The 18,967-nt window shown below is 57.2% G+C and overlaps 1 protein-coding gene across 1 annotated transcript in view; it reads right to left on the bottom strand.

The window, feature by feature from the left end:
* NTN1 (netrin 1) overlaps positions 1–18,967 on the bottom strand; it is a gene marked incomplete at both ends in the record, with an annotated part of 83,822 nt that overhangs the window by 45,473 nt on the left and 19,382 nt on the right. The window lies entirely within an intron of this gene.

The raw sequence follows: 18,967 nt of genomic DNA, 5'->3' as shown, positions 1-18,967 counted from the left end.
AGGATGAAGCAGGCAGATATCTGCTCAATCCCGAATCCAAACCTGACCCTGCAGCCTCCCTCGGGCAAGGACAGCACACCTGGAAATGCAGCAGCTCCTCCCTGTCCAGCCCTGAGCCTGCAGCTGCCTGCTCACTTTTCGGGGTCGCTTAGGGCAAACTTTGATGGCTTCAAGTCAAAACACACAGGAAGGCCGTTCCTGTTTGTCTCTGAGGGATTTAATCCAGATCAAAGCAGTCAAACACAGGGATTTCCCAGCTTTTCTGCCGGGATCAGCCTCCCGTGCACGCCATGGCCCTGGGACACTGCCTTGTCCAGCCTGGCCCTCACTGCTTCTTTCTCCCAGGCGGGTAGGCCAGGGAAGAGCAGGACTGTTTGAAGAGGATGGGTAATCCCTGGATGGGACGGCATTCCTGGAAACCGGGCAGGTCTTTGGAGAGGAGCTTGCCATGAACACCCAGACACACAAAGCTGCACGTCCTGCAGGGCAGCAAAGGTGGCTTGGGCTGTGGGAAGCCTTTACTCTTCATTTTGGCCAAAACTTGAGGAGTGGGAGTGCCTGGGAGTGGGTTCCCTGGGGAGGAGAGAAGGATCCTGTGGTCCCTCCTTTCCTAACACCACATCACCCACGCTTTCTGAGCCCCCTGTTCTCCACGGGGCTGTGGCCATGCAGCCACTGCACCCAGGTCACATCTGTAACCCCAGGGTCACTGCCAGAACCCACCTGGAGCAGAGTGGTGACACCGAGACAACCCAAGCAAAGGTGCTGACAACCCCTTGAGGGCAGGGGAGGAGGAAGAGGGGATGTGATGGAGCCCTGGGTGTCCCAGCAGCCGCCTTCTCTGTCGCCCTGGGGGACATCGGGGCCACCACACGTTCCTGTGCCTGCCAGGCGGATTTTATCGGGACCCTTTAATTAGCTGATTACGGGCAATTAGCTCCGACTGCCCCCGGCACAGGCTGCAGACCTGGCTGGTTTCAAAGGAGGGCTGCAGAGGTGCAGACATTCCCGGGAATCCCGGTCCGAGTGGCAGCTCTGGCCGTGGGGAAAGAGGATGCTCAGAGATGGGCTTGTGCCAGTCAAGCCCTGGGTTGTGCCAGTTTGTCCCTAAAATTGCCCGACCCTCCACCATGAGGGGGAGGCTTCGTTCTGTCCTGGACCCACGGTGGTGGTCCCTGACCACCCCTACAGGAAGGATCATGGCTGGTGCACGGACACGGGACAGCCTGGCACGGGAAGGAACCGAGCCATGTGCCCACAAATCCTGGAGCCAGCCACGAACAGATTCCCATCCCAAAATACCCTGCAGTTACACCCAAAGCTTAAACCTGACCTGCCAGGGACACTGCAGGGACTGGCTCATGCCCAGAGCATCCTCCCTCCTGTCCATCCCATGGGAAGGGTCTCTGGATGAGTGACCCCTCAAAGGGGCTGGGAACAGGGAAAGCTGGGCCAGGCCAGCCCTGTGCCAGGGCCCACGTGGTGCTGACGGTGCCGAGAGGGTGACCTGGCTCTCGTGGGACAGCGTGGCCCCAGCGTGGCCGTGTGATGTGGCTGCTCCTCAGGTCACACCTCAGGTGACATCTCCGTGCCGTGGGACAGGGTTGGGAAAGCTGCTCGCCCTGGGCTGGGAGAGGAACGATGTGGAGCAGGGTGACAACCTGGTCCCTTCATCTGAGGGGTTTTTCTTCCTTTTTGGACATGATCCCGCCTTTCCTGCAGTCCAGCTGCTGCTCCAGACTCCCATGGAGTCTGTCTCGGTGGGAGACTGCTCCGGGCTTCAGCTGCAGTCCCTGAATTTTGCCCAAAAGTTACAGAGAGGAGATTGCATTTCTCTGAAGGAAACTGCATTTCCTCCAGTTCCAGCAACAGGCTGGGAGCAGTCCTGGATTTTAATCTGGCCTCTGCCTTTGAATCTTGGGTGTTGCTCTGAGCCAAACCTCTGATCCTGCTGTGGTTCATTTTCAGGCGCGTGTGCCCCAGAAACTTTTTTTTTTCTAAATTAATTTTTCATACAGAATTCTTTCGTTTGATGGATGCAGTGAGAAACTATTTCCCAAACAGGAAAGAGGACCTCCCTCCCCCTGCTCTGTGCCGTGGATGTTTTTAATAACAACATCAATTGTCTGCAAACAACTTATTCCTTTCTGACCTCAAAACAACTCCTGGTTAGTGCATTCCAGCCTGGCCACAGACCGAGGCTCGGTGACTTCACAGGCCCTTCAGGAGCTTTTCCATCACAATGCCCGCTCAGAGAAGGGCCTGATCCCAGCAGATGGGAACTGCCTTGGCTGTGCTGGGATGAGGGTGCTGAGCAGCTCAACAGCACACCCCGAGCCCTGGTGCTGCTGTGCCAGTGGTTTCCCTGCTGTTCTTAATTTCAGCTGCCCCCTCATCCCCCAGCTCTCCAGCCAGAAGGACATCCCTGCCTGTCCTTTGTCCTGAAAGCCCAGAAGAATTTCTGCTGTGGGCTCCTCCTGCCTGAGCCAGCTGTGCATGGTGGGAGCAGCAGGAGACTCCTCCCAGGACTCGCTGATGCCTTGTGCAGGTCAAGGAGGGGTTTGGGGGCGGGTCAAGGGGAAGGGGAGTCTGCAGCCCCCCAGTGCCTTCAAGGTGGGATGTGTGCCCCAGCCTGCTGCAGGTTGTGCCACCATGACAGAGGTTTAACGGGATAGCACAGACACAGACCAGCGTTTAAACCCAGGTCTGACCCGGGAAATGGGATCATCTTCCAGCTCCATCCCCAACTTCCACTGGAATCACCATGCCATGGTGATGTGGCCAGCACAGATGATTCTCTCACAGACACCTCCCTTGGTGGCACATCAGGTCCTGCGCCTGGCCAGGGCAGAAGATTTGCTGTGCCCCTGGAGCAGGCTCAGGAGTGCTTCTGGTTCAGAGGCTCCTCTCTGGGCCCTGCACATTCACAGCTGCTACACCCCATTTTCACCTTCGTGGTGCTGCACAGCTGGACCTCAGGGATCGCAGCTGGACTGCAGGGATCGCAGCTGGACCTCAGGGATCACAGCTGGACTGCAGGGATCACAGCTGGACCTCAGGGATCACAGCTGGACCTCAGGGATCGCAGCTGGACCTCAGGGATCACAGCTGGACCTCAGGGATCACAGCTGGACCTCAGGGATCGCAGCTGGAGCACCGGGATCACCACAGGACCCAGACCTACCGGCCCCAGGACTGCGGGATCCCAACCTGGCTGGGGCATTTCCAGCCAAATAAGTTATTGGTTATTTAAGCAGCTTGGGGCCAGCTGGAGCTGCTCACAAAGTCGGGGTGATGGAGCTGCGAAGAAATGCTCTTTTTCCCGTTAGGTCACTGGAAATACCCGTCTTGGCAATTTTGAAATGCAATATCTTGGTTTTCCGGTGTGAAAGGGCGCTGCAAAGCCAAGGTCACCTCAAGGCAGCCAGAGCAGGGATATCAAACCACAGAGAATCCAACCAAAGGGAGCTGTGGCGGGGGGATCACATCAAACATTTCCATGCTGCAGGGAAGGGGGAAGGGATGTGTGCAGGGCAGCAGATGCTTTGGCAGGGAAGCCGGGTTGAGCTCAAGCCCACCTCCAGACAGAAAAGCTTTTGCAGCTCCCAGCTTGGCCCGAGCTGCCGGCACTCACCCACTCCCAGCTCCCTCTGGGGCCACCGAGCTGTGCCCTGGGATGGGAGACCCCTCCGGACAGGAGGGGAGCACCCCACACCCACCTTCCCACCCCAGAGCTGCCTGAAGCACAGCCCTGCCTCTGCCTTTGCTGGCCCCAAACAAACCTGCAGCCCTGGCAGAGACCCAGACTGTGAACTCCAGCACCCCTGACTGCAGCAGGGGCTGATGTGCAGAGCCTCTCCCACAGGAGCTTTCCTGGCTGGTTTTGCAGCCCCGCTGCTCTGCACAACACCAGCAGCTCCATGGGGAGGCCCAGCTGTGCCCCTGGGGCTGGTGGGTGCCTCTGTCCCTCATGAGCCCAGTGGGACAACCATCCCCACCAGCTCCCTTCCCTGCCCTCCTCGGGGTGACCCTTTCCCAAGCCCAGCTGTGAAGTGCCTGTGCTCTGCCCGGTGCTGAACACCAGGCGTTTAATCCGTGTTTGCCATGGTTTGTGTCTGTGGCCCCGAGCTCGCTGCAGCCCTGGCAATAACCCTGCGCTGGAGCCTGCTCCCCACAGCAGGAAATCCACATCATTTTCTGAGCGTTAGCAGGCAGCGATCCCGGCAGGAACACGCGGCATTTCCCAGGAACGCAGATGTGTGTGACCCCACGGGCTGCTCCCGCTGGTGCCGGGGAATGCGCAGGGCCCGCAGGGATATTCCTACATCGGGAAACAACGCCTTCAAAAGCCACAGCACCAGGGGCTCCAGGGCTGAGACCGGGCAAACAAACCTGTGACAGCCACCAAAGTGTCACCTTGCTGTCACACCCAGAGCACAGGAGCAAAGCCCAGCCTGGCAAGGGTGGTCCAAAGAGAGACCGAGAGGCAGAGGGGACACAGCCTCAGCCCTGCCTTGGTGGCTGAGGATCTTTCAGGTTCTTGTATTTGGCCCTCAGCGTTTCCTGGCTGCCATGGGGGTGTTGGATTGAGGTCCTGGCACTCAGCAGGGGGATGGCTGCTGGCTTCACTTGGAAAATGGAGGTGTTTTCACCTGGAAGACCTGGGAATTTCCCACCACAAGCAGAGAAACAAATGAATCCTCACCAGGAAAAATATTGCTTCTTTCGAAACCAGGCTTGGCCTATGAGCCTGACACTGTCTCTGCTGTCCCTTCCCTCAGGGAAGCTCGAGTCCCCTTCACCTAAGGGCAAGCACGTTCCCTCCCAGGGAGCAAACCCTTCTTCTGCCTTGGAACTGCACGGCAGATCCCTTCCAGCGGCACCATTTCAGGGAGTGCAAGTGAGAGGGATTTCTTTACTGCCCTTGCTGACAAGTTAACCAAACTGACACTTGGGATGTGAAATCAGGGGATCTGCTGCAGCCTGGCACTGAGGGGCTGTGCCTGAGAGCTGAGCTGGTGCCACCAGCTGGGCTCTGGGCACGGCTCTGTCACATCACACCTCCTGCCTTTCCCAGAGATGCTGCCCTGCTCCCTCCGATGGGCACGCAGGGCCTTCGGGCTGTGTGTGCCAGGGGAGGGGACCCATCATTCGCAGGGTGCCTCAAATGGCACTTCAGAGCCTTCCCCAGGATGGGCCGGGGGTGTTTGTGCCCAGGGAGCAGCGGTGGGTGGCTGGAGAGCTGCAGCTCCTCACTGCTGGCTGCTGCTGGGGCAGGCGGCCAGACTGCTGGGCCCTGGGGCACAGCTTTGCTTGCATTTCAGTGGGTGGCACTCAGCAAACCTCTCCAGCTACGCAGCTCATCCCAGGAGCTCCTCTGACAGAGAGCCAGAGTGCTGTGGGTGCTGTTTGGGAGCTGGGACTGCTGCCAGAGGGGCTGGAGTACCCTGAGTGTCCTGGGGAGGGGGTACCCCCATGGCACCCCAGAAGTCCTGCCCATACCCCTGGTGCCTTCCTGAGTGAGGGAGGGAATTTCCTCAGCAGCAGCACAGCCTTGGGCAGGTCCTTTCCCCTCTTTGGACAGCATGGGAAGCGTCCTGGCTGAGGAACAAGGCTTTGGTCTCATTTTTTGCTTTAAAATTTTGCTGGCTCATTTATCTCCAGTTCCAGTCCTGGATCCATTCCCTGAGTGGCTGTGGCCAGCATTGCATGGACAGAAGAAATGCCCAGGAACCCCAAGGATGGTGGAACCCCAGCCTGTGCAGCGCTGGCTGAGGAGGGGAGCAGGAGATTCCCTGGGTCGAGCATCACCCCAAACATGCCATTTTCTTTGAGAGCCCTTGGAAGGGATGGAGGACTGAGGAGCACCAGCCCCAGGGTGTGTGGTGTTGTGTGCCCACCCTCCTGGCTCAGAGCTGCAGGGACTTTGCACATGTCCCTGAGGACACGGGCTGCAGGCTTCACCAGCAATAACCTCTTGAAAACAACCTTTGGAGCTGCTGACACTCAGCTCACAGCTTTCATAATCCCAAAAGCCTGCTCTTTCAGGCATAACAGCCCCAAATAAACACCCTACAAACTGAAGCTCAGGGACTCTGCCTGGCTGCAAGAGCTGTTGCTTTCACGATGGCTGGAGATGAAGAGGACGGCCATGGGCATGGGATGCTCAGCTGCTCTCAGAGAGAAGCGACTTTAAGTTCCCACCCTGTGGTGACGCTTTGGGATGCTCTCCACGGGCTCCTGCAGTGCAGGGAATGGGGAAATGGCTGCGTTCTCCATCCCCGGGATGCTCGGGGTGACTCCATTTCACCCGGGGCACATCGGCATGGAGAAGAGACACAGCCCGTAACGCCTGGCCCTCCACCCTGATGTCATTTATCCCTTCGTCCATAACAATTCCCACCCCGGGAAACGGGCATGGGCGGGTTTTCCCCCTGACTCAGTCTTTAACTCAGCCCCATGCACCTCCAACCTCACTCCTCGTGCAATTCTCTTTCCCTTTGGAAATGCGGGGTACAGCTCCCTTCGGAGGGGTCTTAGGCTCGGTTTCAAGCCTGCAGCCCGCTCCGAGCCGCCCCTTGCCTGTGCAGCCCACACCAAACCCTTTTAAGGAGCCCAGCACATCGCCGTGCTCCGGCCGATTGTTCAGCCCAGCTCCTGCCCGGATCGTTTTTAACCTTCCCCGGCTTCGGCTGTGGCAGAACTAAGGCTGCTCGGTGGGAAGCCGATTCCGAGCAGCGCTGCCTTGTATTTGCCTCTCCAGGTGGTAACGGGCTGAAAAGCGCCTGTAATCCCCCTGAATGAATCCCAGAGCGCAGAAACAAAGTCAGGCTCCTTTGTGTTGTGTTCATCCCCTTTTAACACGGGCTGCTGCAGCCACCCAAGATAAAGCAGGCAAGGATCTCCCAGCTCCCTGTGCCAGCATCCCAAAGGAAGGGGTAGGAAAGGTTCACCGGCCCTGCCATAGTTTGTCGGCAGAGCTGCTGCTGCTCTTGCCATCCTTTTTTCACTACACTGAAGAAAAAATTCTCCTGGCCCATCTCCTGCCACAACTGGTGCCTTTCAGCACATTTCTGGCAAAGTTTAATCTGATTTTTTCTGCAGCCTTAGTGAGGTTCCCCATTTAACCAGAAAAGCTCCTTTTAGGGCATCATGGCTAAAAATGGGAAACACCTTTTAGGCTTCAGCAGAAAGACATCAGCCCATGGCCGTGGGCTCAGCCGACCCCTGAGACATCTCTGCAATCCCAAGGTCAATGAGGAACCTTTTGAAAGAGTTCACTCAGCAGGGACTGCAAAACCTTCTCTGTGCCAAGCATCACATTTATGTCTCTTTCTTCAGGTCAGCTTCAGGTCTTCTACAAAGATTGTAGACAGGAAACTCTCAATAATCCTCGGCTGGTGGGTGCAGTTTGTGGATCTGCTGCTCTGCCCGTTCCTGACCCCTGACATGACCGGAGCGATGGGATTGCTGCCCAGAGGCTGCACTGACGCTGCTCAGAGCGGGCTGAGGATGCAGAGGCAAAGGCAGAGCTGAGCCCCAGCCCCAGAGCTGCATTTCATGGAAAGGAGGTGGCCACGCACCGAACCCAGCCCCTGCTTCTCTCCTACAGAAACTCCTCAGGGTGGCGGCCAAAAGAGTGCTCTGTGCCCCCTCCTTGGCTGATCCCTCCCTGCTGCCCATGGCAGCAGCACTCACCCACCCCAGCTCATCCCACCTTGCTCCTGCTGCTGCACAGCCGAGCCAGGGATGCTCCACACCTCCGTGTCCAGCTCCTACTCATTCCCAGCAGCTGCAAGTGCTGAAAGCCCTGATTCAGTAAAATCGGCTCCGTTCTGGAGCTCAAATTCTGTTCAAACACCAGTCAGGGCAGTGCTGGGAATGCTCCCACTGGGATCCTGAGAGCTCCCAAGCTGGGAGTGACTGGGACTGGGAGGGAGATCAGAGCAGCTGCTGGACCCAACCCTGGCTGGGACTGCCCTGTGCTGGACCCTGTGCTGGAGCTCAGGGGCTGGCAGGGGCTGTGCCTGACGCCAGCCCAGTTCCTGGCTCCAGCCACACGGACTGCCCTGCGCTGCCCTTTGCACCTCTCCCTTCCCTGCCTCCCCCACTAGGAGCCACAGCTTTGCCTCCCTGACCCGGAGCTGCTCAGGCCAAGATGAACAAGAGCTCAGCGAGGAAGCAGCCATGAGCTGGGCTCTGCTTGAGTGAAAACAACTGCCCTCTGCCAGTTCAAATACAGCTCCCCTTGCCTTACTTATATAACATGGGAACCTTCTTGCCACAAACTCCCTTTATTCCTGGCCCAACAAAGCATTACAAGCCCTTATGTTTCTTGGCTACCATGGCTGAGACCCTCGGAGCAAAGGTGGAGTCAGTGCCGGGTGCTCCTCGCTGGTCCCTGGCCAGGCTGAGGTGAAACCCTCCGTGAGGGAAGGGCTGGATGTTTGCTGAGGGCTGGGGGAGCTGGCAGGGTGAGGGAATTTCTCCTGACGGATCTCTGCCTTGTGTCACCGCAGAGCTGGATCCGAGCACAGAAATATCAGCACTGCTCAGGCACCTTGGCACCTCCTGTGTGGGGTCTGCCTTCCATCCAGCACACCTTGGGTGGCCCCAGACACGTCCTTGACCCAGCCTGGGAACACCCCTGGTTCTTCCTTCCTCCAGCTGGACAGGGGTTTCCAACAGGATGGGGCAGGATAAGATTTCTACTTTGGGTTCTTGTAACTCTTGAACTGGTCCTGCGTCCCAGGAGCTCCATCAGAAGTCAGGTTTGGCTTGTCAGGAAAGAGGTGGAGAAGGGTCTGGGTAAAGGTGGAGTTTCCATTGCCAAATGCAGGCAGTGCTGGGGAGAGGGAAGGACAGATCCAGGGAGATCCAGCTGGGTGCTGTCTGCTGGCAGCAGTGCCTGCCGAGCCAACGGCCGGGCAGTCCCTTCATCAGCTGTTGTTTGGGAAGGTGTCTCGTTAGCCCAGGGTTTTCCAAGAACATCAGAGCCTTGGCAGGGCCAGGCTGCAGCCTGAGGTTAACAAAACAGCCTGGTGCTCTCGGAGGAGTCCTCAGCCAGCCCTGCTCTGCACCACGGGATCTGTGGGAGCACCAGGGATGTCGCTCCCTCCCTCACCTTCCCCAGCCCTTCCTGAGGCCGGGAACAGCTCATGTCCCTGGGACTGTCCATGAGATGGACATGGAGAACAAATCCTGCCGGTCCTGCTGGGACACAGCCTCTGCCTGGCTCCTGCAGGCGTTTCCCCACCACAAATGAGCGTCGGAGCCAAGAGCAACCTCGGCACCGTCCAACGCGTCTGCTCCGGCCGCGAGAGCAGCCGCTGTCCCAGGGGACAGCCCGGCTGGAAATGTCATCAGTCTGTGTCACCTCTGCCTGCCTGGAAGGATCTACCAGAGCGAGGAGCTGGTGTTTAACGAGCCCTTTCATGGTGCATTACCAGAGGAGCAAAGAAATGCACCACCACCAACCCCCTCCCCCAAGAGAAACAGATTTTCCAATAAAATTTATAGAGCATGGAAAGGGCTTCTGGTGCTGGGGTTCAGAGGTGGCTGGCCCTGTGCGTGTGGAGGCACCACCCTCCTCCTCCTCCTCCTCCTCCAGGGATGAAAACAAAACAAGCAAGCAGAGAAATTCCGGGAGCAGATAAGTGAAGTCACGTCCTTCACTGCAATGACTGAGGTGCTGTTGGAGGTGGTGGGTGGATGGACAAAGGGAGCCCTCTGAGGCTGCTGGGCTCTACAGGACAGGCCCACAGCCACCACCATGTGCTCAGCTCCTCCAGAAGCCCTGGGGACATCCCTGGACACCAGAAAGAGACTCAGAGGCTTTACTCGCCTCGAAGTGGAATTTGGAAGCCTCATCCCAAGCTGTGCCAAGGCCAAGGGTGTGCAGGGGATGCTCCTCACGGAGAGCTTGCACAAGCTGCACTCAGAGGATGAGCAAACTGAGGCTGTGGGGGAGCCCACGGGCCTCAGCCTGTGCTTCAGTAGCCACGTGGGTTGTCCTTGAGCCAGGCATCCCAATTCCCTTCCAGAGGCACAGGCAAGAAGCTGCCACCTCTGGGGTGCTGCACCTCACCCCTGGGCACGTTCTGAGGGGTGTAGTGAGCTGCTGGCAGCATCCCCTGCTCTGGGTGAGATATTCAGTGTCCCCCTTCCAGCCCTGGGCCAGGGGCAGGAGTGTCCCCAGGTTGTCACTCACTCTGTGAAGGGACAGGGGTCAGCCTGTGACAGAACAGCCTCAGGGCAGAGCAGGACCTTGGGAGTCAGCATCCCCTCATGGGTGAGGGCTGGGGGAAGGAGCCTGTGGAAGGGGGAGCAGGATTTCCATGCCCAGCCAAGAGAACAAATTATTCTTGCACAGTCCACCCTTGCCTCCAGTCGCGAGTAATCCTTGCAACCATGACAGCCACTTCTCCTGGCCCCAGAGAATTGTATAAATCAGAGCAGAACAAAAGTCCTTTGCTGGGAGCTGGGCATGTGCGCTGCCTTTCAAAGGGGAGGCACATTTCTCTATAGATCTGTATTCTCCGGGGACTGCAACTCTGGCAGCACAGAGATTAAGCAAAACAAGCCACTCAACCTTCCTTTCTCCAGCATCTCTCCGTGGGTGGAACAAACCCATCACAGGCAAACCACAGGGCAGGGCCGTAATTCACACTTGTTACTTTGCTCCTTAGTTGTTTAATGGCCTATTTTTCCTGCTTTAAGTTTTCAAAGTTTTGAGTAATAATTACATCCAATGCAGCCTCCTTTGACGTTAGGGCTGGAAAACTTGGAAATAATGAGGCCCAGCAAAGCGAATGTAGCAATTATGGGAGTCCTGGGGGAACCGGGGGAGCTGCAGGGAGCTGGATCCGAACGTCCAGCGCAGCCACTCCGGCTGCATTCCTCGCTGGAGCGGGGCACACGCACACAGCCCTCGCTCACACGCCTCCGAGAAAAGCTTGGAATCAACCCCACCGCACCAGGCCCAGCTTTAAAGCATTCCTGTGCCACTGGCAGTGCCACGGGTGGCAGGTCCCCCTCGGGAAGTGCTGCTGGTGGTGTTCGTCACTCCCAGCCCTGGGACAGGTGATGGAGAGAGGGAGCCCCAGATGCCTCCCGAGCTCTCCCAGATCAGGGGGGGTTTCCAGGAACTCTTCTAAGCAACCAGGACAGCAAACTCATTCCTTCTGCACTTGTATTTGCACCAGGGGGGACCTGGCTCAGCCCCACTGACCGAGGGGCTGAAAATCAGAGCTGTGGGGAGTTCCGGCCCTTCAGCTCCTCAGCGGTGTTTTGGGAAGGGGCTGTCTTCCCGTGAGCTCCCAATTATCAGCTGTTTGTATGGATCAGTGTGGGCTTCTGGCTTGTGCCCTGGTGCCTGCTGCAGGGCTGGGACACTGGGGAGCTGTGGGTTCGTGACCTGTGTCACCTCCTGTGTCTCCCCACTGCTCCAAGGCTGGCAGGAGCAGATTTTGGTGCTTTCTGTGACCCCCAGTCCTGACCTGCCTCACATCTCCTGCAGAAGCCTGTCCTGGCACTGGGGACCAGTCCCCAGCTCGCTGACATTGCTGGGAGGAATGTTCCTGAGGTGGCAGCTCTCTGCAGAGAGGGGACATGGCATGGTGGGCAAGGGACACTCCCAATGTCCCCTGAGCCCCCCTGGAGCTACCCAGCCCCTCCTTCACCCTCCAGGGACAGCAGAACCAGGGTCACAGCTGCCCTGGGGACATCAGATGGACCCAACTGCAAACCTGGCCGGGAAATGGCTTTGGAGGAAAAGGAAGTATTAAAGAGCAAAGGATGAACAACAACCACATGTGAACATCATCAGTCAGAGGAAGAAGTGCCATCCCCAAACCTGTGCCAGGAAACCTCTTCCTGCTATGTTCCTCTGCAGAAGGAATAACAGGGAATTGTGCAACTGCCGTTGATGTCAGAGCATAGAGCCCGAGCTGGGGAGCTGAGCTGTGGCTTTTGCCAGCCTGCCTGGGTGTCAAACCTAGAGCTGGTCGCACAGTGTGAGCCTCAGACAGAAATCCCAGGGTGGTTGGAGGCTGTGGGAGGAAGAATTTTCATTTTTCCAAGGAAAAACATCTAAACGTAGTAGAAATATTTTTGTGTGGATTTCAGATTTAAATGATTTCATTTGGGGTTTTGAAAGCCGAGCCAAAAGTTTGGGTTTCAAACAAAAAAAGGGAAATATTCCTGTCCTGTTTTGAATTGCCTTCCATCAGATAATCAAAAACTTCATGGAAAGGGAAGAGTTTCCTCCAAACATTCACATCCAGTCTGAGACAGTAAATGAAAAGGAGTTGGATGTTTTTAAACCGTTCCTTTCTCAGCAGCAATGCAACTTCCTTCCCTACAGGGCACAACCTCCCTTCTCTGCCTGCTCTCCCTCCTGACTCCTGGGTTGCTTTTAGGGCTCCTGCTTTGCAGCTGAGTTGTGTCCAGAAGGTTCCAAGGGGGGCTGAGCTCTCCCTTTCCCTGCCTGCCTTGCCCATGGCTCCGGAATCGCTGGCATGGGAGCATCCAAGCTGGCGTTTGCCTGGCAGTGCTTTGTTCCCCTTCCCCCGGCTCAGGGTCTGGATCCCCCCAAAATCTGGGTACGCACACAAAGAGTAAAACCCATCCTGCTCCACAGTGTCCCCAGACTGCAAAATGGGGCTAAATATTATTTACTGTCTGCAAGCTCCGCATGAAAAATGCTAAAATGAGGATAAATATCTGTTTTCCTTCCCCCCTGCTCTGTTTGATGTAGGGAAGGTAACACTCCTGGGCCCTGGGGATCGCCTTTATTTTCTCTTTTCTGATATTTACTAAAGACTTAAAGACGGCCAGAGGCAGAAGCCTCTGGAGTGCCTGGGCTGAGATGAAAAGGTCCCGGATCCCCAGCGGGATAGGAAGGCTTCCAACAGGAGGCACAAGCTGCTCAGCTTTGTTTCCCAATTCAAACATGGGCCCGGGCACAAAAGGAGGGGAATAATATCGCTCTCCCAGGGGCGAGCCCACGCCTCGCTGCTGCCCACAACCATCATCATTCCCAACAAAAAAAAAGGATGCCAGCAAGAAAAATGATTTGGGATTACGGGTTCCCGTGTCCCACCTGCTGGCTTGGGGTATTCTTGTGCTGAATGGACCTTCAGCTCTCCCAGAGTCCGGGCACCCTGCGGCACAGCCCAGCCCTTTCCGGGCCACCATTGACAAACTGTGGGATCAAAACGCCTCGGGAAAGATTCCTGGGGAGCCGATCATGTGCATAAAAGGGCAGCCTGTCAGCGACTCCATGGCAGCACAAACGCCGGGGCTGTGGGGCAGGGACAGCTCAGGTTTTCCTGCGAGGCAGAGCTTGGGGGAGCGGCAGCACAATGAATGTTAATGCCTGGGCTGAGCAGGGCTGGGCAGCTCAATGCCACCCCAGGAACTCCCTGTAATCTGCCATTATATCCCTCCTTTGACATGGCTTTCCTCTGCTCAGCGGCTCTCTCCGGGCTTTCTCCCGACCAACAGGGCTGAGCCCCTTCCCGATCCCTCCCCAATCCCAAGGTGTGCGGACAATGCTCAATTTTCTCCTACCAGCACAAACACAAAGAGGGAGTCAGGCTCCCCTTACATGTCAATAGAGCATCTGAGCCCCCCCTTTTCCCCCACAGTCACTCCTTGAGGCCACAAAATCCCCTGTCATCCTCTGCCTCCGAGTGTGAGGAGCTCCATCGCTTGCCCACGGTGCTGGAGGAATTTACTTGGATCAAGATCCCACCAGCTTCATTCATCCCTCCTGCACGAAGTGCCCCATGTCCCCACAGAGCCTCCTGCCCCACCAGCATCCCCCAGCCCTGTGTCCCTCTCCGAGTGCTGTAGGGGATGCGGCTCCAAGGCTCAGGGAGGAGCTCTCCCTGGACAGAGACTCCTCCTGCTCCATTCCTTGCACAGGTTGGGCTTTGCTGAGCGGGTTCAGGGGCTGTGAAGCCCTAGCATCCACAGCCAGGCTCAAATCCAGCTGCAGGACAAGCAGCTGCTCCCAAGCCTTCACCACAGCCACCAGAGGAGCATCGCCACCTGCACTGGCCAGGCTGGAGGAGCATCCTAACCCACCCTGGTCAGGCTGGAGGAGCATCACTGGCCTGCCTAGCTGGGCAGGAGGAGCCACCACCTTCCCTGGCTGGGCTGCAGAAGCATTCCTGCCCTCCTTGGGTGGTCCCAGAGCACCTTGGCAGGCTCTGAGTGAAGCTCCTGGGCGACCTCGCTGAGCCAGAAGGTCTTTGGTGCTCACCAGGTACCACAGAAGTACTGAGAGCACAGCTGGGAGTGAAGCTGGAGGGAGCTGAGCTCTGATTGTGGCTTCCCTGGAAGATAAATCCACTCTGGTGAGGCTTTCAGCTGCCTTGGAAGCCTCCCGGGCCCCTGGAGAGCTGTGCCCTTTGTGCAGCAGGAGCTGCCTGGACTGGCAGTCCCTTTATCCTCAGCGTGGAGGGAGCAGCACAGGTATCCCAGCACTGGCGTTTCCCCTCAGAGCTCTGCCCCGCTCCCACTGGGATCAGTGGGAGGCTTCCCTTAACTCCAGAGAAGCAGCTGCCACCAGCTCTTCCATCAGCTTTATCCAACATGAAACGAGCCCTTCGAATCCCATAAATAAATAACGGCATTTTCATCCGATTGTGGATCCAAGCTGAGGGTTTGGAACTCATTAAGGGCCACTGAGCTGTGCCCTCTGCTTGCCCAGGGCGTTGTGTGGGTACCCAGCACTGCATGGCGACCCACTTCACTGATCCCCCCCCGCTTACCTGGGGAGATGCCACCTCTCCTTTGGGGTGACCCCCACGGTGATACCGCTCAGAGGGGAGCCCAGATTTGTCCCTTCCGAGAGCAGCCACCCTTTGCAGCGAGGTTCTGTCCCTGCCCAGGCACAGGGGGTGGGGCACCTATAGAGAAATTCCCCCTGAGGCCGCTCTGGAATGCTGGAGGAAGCAGAAGTCCCTGGGATGGGTCAGACACAGCTGGAGCTCCCTGGCCACACCGTGCTGGGGCACAGAGTGTCCCTGCTTTGGCTGTTGGGAGTTTTGGCTTTCAGCTTTCAGTGGAACCCCACATACCCCCTGCTTTGTACAGTACTCAGAATGCAGAACTGTTCTTATTTCAGAGCTATTTGCTCCTCCCGTAGCTGTCTCCGGGTGTGTTTGAGCTCCAGCCCTGTCTGTAGCACAAAGGTGCTGCTATTCCTGCAGAACCTCCCGAACCAGCTGCCGAAATCCAGGAGCAGAGGCTGTGCCACGCTGGCCTGACCCTGCTGAGCCTCATCCGTTTTGTCTGCGGAGGCTTTTGCACAGATCCTCAGACTGTGAGCACCAAAGGGGGCTCTGGGGCTGAATTAAAAGTCAGAGTACGCACCTCAACACCTACAGCAACCCCACGAGGTCTAATGGAGCAAAAGTATCAGAAAAACACCTCACCTGCCTCAGGTGGAGGGCTTGGGATGAATCCCAACACCACAGGCACTTCATTCGTGTTTGCCAAGACTTTCCTGGTCATCCCTTCCCAGGGAAAGGGCAGGATCTGCCTGTCCTTTGAAGAGGGACATCAAAAGGCATTGCCAAACAGGACAATCTGGGGACACCGCAGTCACAAAAACCATTGCATCATCCATCAATTACTCGTCAAAGCCCAGCTGAAACCCAGCTTTCAGTACCAGACGGTGATGAAGTGACAATCTCACCACATCTGGGAGAAAGGTCTGTCCCACGCTGATCTCAGGGAGAGCTGGGAGCCTCCAGGAATTTTGCTTAATCTTTTCTATGAGGTTCTGAGTTTACAAGACTTTCAGTCTGGGTGTCTGGCCAGAAAGGGAAACCCTGGCATGGCCTGGGCCCTCGTGTCCTGTGGTGCTGTGACAATCTCCACAGCATCTCCCCGGCCTGGCAACCCCGATGCCCAACAGGGTGTTGAATTTGGAATTGTCTCCGAGGTTTCAGCTCTCTGTCTGGCGTTGCTCCCTCCTGCAGGGCTGGGAATTGCTGTGAGTTTTACTTCGTTTTGAAAGAGGGGAGCTCTTGCCTCCTGCTTCCTTCAGCCCCCAGCTGCTCTGCTCGTGGCTCACAGCCCACGAGTTCTGTGGGACCGTGGGACCAGACCCAGCATCTGCTGGGGGCTGCTCCTGCCTGGTCCCTGCAATCCCGAATCCAGCCTGGAAAGGAGAGCCCTGAGCAGAGCAGGGAGAGGGGCAGGATGGCCTCTCACAGAACTCCCTGTTCCTGCTCTCCAGGGTCTCTCCTCTCACAGGGCGCCCGCACTGGAGGTTCTGCACTTCGTCTTGTCCATAAAGCTGATGCTAGGCAGGAGGCTTGGCTCAGCCTGAGCCTGACCCAGGGCCATAAATCTGCCCTGCTCCCCCTGCTCACGCCCCCACGGAGCTGCTGTCACTGCCCATTTGGAGCTGGAAAACCAACCATGACATCTCCCAGGTGCAGCCGGGTTTGTGTCCCTCCCTCCCTGCCTTGGTTTCTCTCTGCAGAGGCTGAGATTGAGCAGCCTCTCCTCCTGCATGGAAACGCTGAGGCTGTGGCTGGGCTGGGGCAGAGGGGCAGCTCTGACACCCGAGAGACGTGGCAGCCACGCAGGCTGAGGAGCAGGGCTCGGGGTCTTGCCTGGCCCTGGAGGACTTTGGAGGAAAGGAGCTTCCCCCAGCCCAGCACCGAGGCACTGGGAGGCTGGGGAAGGGCTCCTCTGGTGTTCCCTGGCTGCAGGAGGAGCTTCATGGAGCGAAGCAATGGGTTCTGAGAGGAGGATGGAGGGGAGGAGGTGGACAAGGAGGAAAAGTGGTCTTGGGGAAGAAACAAAACTGAGCTCTGGTACTGCTGCCCTTCCTGCAGGCACCCAGTAACCCACTGGGCCCCTCCTAGGGGTGACAACGGGCTGGGGCCACAGCCCACTCAGAGTCCAGGGGCCCTTACAGCCTCCTGACCTTTACACATGGGGAGACAAATGCAGCACAGCTGAGAATCAAATTTCCAGACTCCAAATGGTCCCAAGCACTTCGAAGCCCCTATCCTGTACCGGTTAATCCATATAAACAGCTTGAAAATGTCCTGGATGGGTGATCCATAGAAGTGGAAGCCATTAAACCACTCTTACTACAGATATGCCACTAAAATGAGCTGCAAGGATGCCATCTGTGCTTCAGAACCCCCTAAATTACGGAGAAACCCCTAAACTACGGAGAAACCCCAGCTGCCACATGGCTGCTCCATTCTCAAGCACCTCCCAGGGAATCTGGTGCTGCTCAGATTAGAAGCAGGATCCAAAACCACCAGGTGCTTTCTTTGGACCAGTATGGCCAGTCCAAGGACCAGTTCCAGAGCCTGAGGCTGGGCTCCATCCCCACTATCGCTGACATTTTGGCTGGTGCCCATTCTAGGCTGCTCTGCCCTTCACCAGCAGCCACGAAGGGAGGGAGGATTTCCAGGAGGAAATGCAGAGTGCAAAGGGAAGCACCTCTGCACTTCGCAGCCAGCATCTCCGTGATCCCGCAGAGCCATCCCCCCAGTGCAGGCCAAGGCTGGCATCAGCCACTCAGGCCAGCGTCACCTGGAGGTGGCAGCCCCTGACCGCCCCTCTGGGGGCTTTTAGAAGAGCAGAAGCAAAGAGCTCCCAGCTGCAGCCTGGGGACAGCAGGGTTGGGGTGAAGGCAGCAGCAGCAGAGTCACTGTCACTGGCCACGTGCACCCCGACCAACTCCCAGAGACAGAAACATTCCCAAGCCCTGCTCCTGTGGCAGCCCTGGGTGACTTTCACAGCTCATTGTCTGCTCAGAGGCAGATTTCCCCTCTCAGTGCTCTGTGGAGGTGGGTCTGATTCTGCAGCTGGTGCTGGCAGCCTCCCCTGCAGATCCCACAGTGATAAGGGGTGACTGGAGCTCTTTATGACGGTGCTTAACGAGCTGATGACATTTTTACGAATGAAGACAGTCCCAAGGAGATCAGACTTGGTGATTCTTCAGAGATGCCAAGACCCTCCCCTGACTAACAAACCCCATTCACATTCCTCTGGGCAGATGAAATCTTTGCCTGTCCTCTCCCTCTGACCAGCCCCACTCAGATTTGGGAATAACCTGACTTTCCTTCTGCTGGGAATCTGATTTCTCTCACACAGAACGGGAGGCTCTCAAGTCTGAGGTGTCCATGGCACTGAGGGCTGGAGCTGGGGAGGGAGAACAAGGCTGGGTGTTGGCTGACCTCCCCATAAGGTCAGGAGAGGGATGTGGGGTGAGGAGACCACAAAGGCTCTGCTCTGTAGGGCCTCCCGAGAGCCCACCCCGACTCCTCCAGGGATGGGATGGCTTTGGAAGAGCCAGTTCAGTGTGCCGGGGTACAGGGAGATTTTGTGGGGGCTTTTCTAAGATCCCCCAAGGGGCTGTTGAGGACACCTGGTTACCAGAGGTGAAGAGGCAAATTCCCCCCCCAAACCCAGCCTGGGGTGGCAGAGACAAATGGTGTGAGCCCTGCACGGCTTGGCATGGGGGGAGGAGCAGCGCCCGGGGCCAGTCATAATTAAAAATAATAACACTGAGCACTCTCAAAGCACGCGGTAAACATGATTAACTAATTAGTCAGGTCTTTACTAATTAACCAGTCACAGGACTGGTGTTGCTCAATATGTTTAATGATCCGGAGAGAGGTTGAATAGCTGGGGGCAGCGTCTGGAGGAGCAGGGCTGTGGAGGGGACGGACGGGGAGGCTCAGATGGGCTCACACGGAGCTGGGACAGGAGGTGACAGGCAGGGACACGGGATGGACCCTCCTCTCCTGCCAAAGGCAGCGCTGTCCTCTCCTCATTGCTGGCACAGCCCTCTCCACCTCCTGTCAGGACGGGGGACTCGCTGTGTGTCTCCCTGTGTGTCTCCAGGATCTGCCTGTGGTTAATGTTTGTCACTGTTCAGGGACAGCAGAATGAGATGGAAACGTTCAGGTGCACCCGA

This window comes from Coloeus monedula (genome assembly GCF_965178545.1).
Source record: "Coloeus monedula genome assembly, chromosome: 19".
NCBI lineage: Eukaryota > Metazoa > Chordata > Aves > Passeriformes > Corvidae > Coloeus > Coloeus monedula.
The sequence above is the reverse complement of the archived record's forward strand: the minus strand, read 5'-3'. Positions and strand labels throughout refer to the sequence as shown.